Below are 2488 nucleotides of genomic sequence, written 5' to 3'. Positions count from 1 at the left end.
TTTTGCTGTACTGTGGACCAACAAAAAACATTCTCTAATGATGGATTAATTAGGCTTAATAGATTCGTCTCGCGATTTAGCCTAGGGGTTCTGCAATTAGTTTTGTAATTAGCTTATGTTTAGTCCTCCTAATGAGTATCCGAACATCCGATATGACAGGGCTAAAGTTTAGCCCACTCCTCCCAAACACCCCCTAAAAATGGGGGCGAGGCGTTGGGCAGTGGGGATGGAGCTGGATCTTGTCTTCTCACCTCAGCTCCGGAGCTCAAACAGGGCTAGCTCTCAAGGCAAGCATTTTGCTAACACGAGCTCGTGCCCAGGGTTCGTTCGTTTGGAATGTTATGTTGCTAAACACTCGGCGATGAGTTGTTTCTTGGGTTATTTGCACGCTAAGACTACACACACCATCATCAACAACTAGGTAATGACGTCTCAATGTCTAAGCAAACAAGGTAAGGAGTGATCAGTTGGGTTGGGTGACAAATGTCCAGCACTTGGTTCAACTCATTGTGCTGGGCAGGGGTTCACAATGGTGGTTCCTTCATTTTCACGGCTCACGGGTGCCATGGCCAGTTTGTTTTCAAAGGCTGCGTCATCATTTTTCGCTGTGCACTGCAAGTGTAGGGTGAAGCGTAAACAGAGGTTTCTCCTCCCAATCCGTTGAGTGGAGTGGAGGAGAATGGATATCTCAAAAAGTTAACCATGGTTGTAATGAATTTCCAAGTGCACCGACGACGTAGGAAAAGAACAGAGATGTTTTAACTTTAGCACAAGCTGTGATGGCTAATTATTAAATAAGGCCAGCTTGGTGGCTTCATGATTAGCAGTAGTTCAGTTGGCTTGTCGAGGGAAATGGGATCGGACGAGCTCGGAATGAAAGATCCGATGAAATTGTCTGTTGGCCCGTCTCCTCTCCTTTTTATTCGCTAAAAAATGGAAATCGCTACGTGACATAATTTTGCTCTTATTTGCTTGCACAACTTTTTCAAGGAATTTGCTATATTATAGTATGCTACGCCATTCTTCCTATTCCCACAACTAAATTTTCTCTCTCCCATCTCCACCATCTTCAGCAAATTTGGTAGGACTTTGGGGATTTCAAGATTAAGATTGCGGATTCAGCAGGATTTGTAGCTGGCAGGTCATATTGGCACTACTCCCACACCATCGATGAAGAAAGAAAATCAAAAGAGGTAGAAGAAAGCAGGAGAGCCGTGGATGAAATGTTTGGAAGTTCCGACGACTCTTACTCCCTCCGTCCTGAAATACAAAGTATCCTAGAGATTTTAGAATATATTAGCAAGATTAGTAAAAGATGTATATACTTCTGAGTTAACAGTAGTTGCAGATAGTAAGGAACTTTTAAGACTTAAAGTAATAATCAACCAATCAGCCACCATTTTAATTATAGAAGGAATCAAATGGCAATCATTCAAATATGTCTACAATGTCTTATATTTGAGGATAAATTTTAAATGCTTGGATGCCTTATATTATAGAACGGGCAGAGGGAGTACCTCCTTCATGTTTATATTATATACCAAATTGTAGCCAATTTCCATAATCCCCTTCGGACCAGCAAAACGTGGCAGGGACTAAAGAAGCATATGCTGCCAGAGTAATGCATTGTTCAGCAGCGCATTCCTTGCTGTCTTTTTAAGAAGGGAGAAAATGAGCGACGAAGGGAAGGTGGAACTGGCTAGCCGTGTGGAAGAGAAGACCGCGTAGACGACGGGTGCGTTCGTATACACGGATCATGGTCGGACCACTACTGCTGTGTTGTAGGAGCAAGGAGGAGAGATGGTGCGTTGAGATGGGTCCATCCATCCGGGAGCCCAGCCTCGTTTCATCCGGTTGGTTGCCCCTCAACTCCAAGTCGACACCCACTCCGTTCCGGCCGGGTCCAATCCTCCCCCCTGTTCCGCCGCGCGCCGAATCCACACATGCCATGCCACACTGTGCCCACAACATTGCTTAGCCAGAATGGGTGTAGGCTACAGGTGGAATCTCGGCAGATCATGTACTTGTTTACCTCACGCTGCATTTGATGCAGCAGTAGCACACAGTTGTGAGGTTGCAAATCGTCAACGTCTGAATTAATCCGAGAGTTTATCACTACTCCCTCTATTCCAAATTGCAGTTTTTTTTAGCTTTTTTAGTTCAGAGATACTATTATGCATCTAGATATAGGGGGTGTTTGGAAGGAGGGGGCTAAATTTTAGCCCCCGTCACATCGAATGTTTGGACACTAATTAGGAGTATTAAACCTAGATTAATTACAAAACTAATTACACAACCCCTAGGCTAAATCGCGAGACGAATCTATTAAGCCTAATTAGTGCATGATTTGACAATGTGGTGCTACAGTAACCATTCACTAATGATGGATTAATTAGGCTCAATAGATTCGTCTCGCGATTTAGCCTAGGGGTTCTGCAATTAGTTTTGTAATTAGCTTATGTTTAGTCCTCCTAATTAGTATCCGAAC

The sequence above is a fragment of the Setaria italica genome, chromosome III (genome assembly GCF_000263155.2).
Source record: "Setaria italica strain Yugu1 chromosome III, Setaria_italica_v2.0, whole genome shotgun sequence".
Classification (NCBI taxonomy): Eukaryota; Viridiplantae; Streptophyta; class Magnoliopsida; order Poales; family Poaceae; genus Setaria; species Setaria italica.
Note: the sequence above shows the minus strand (reverse complement) of the source record.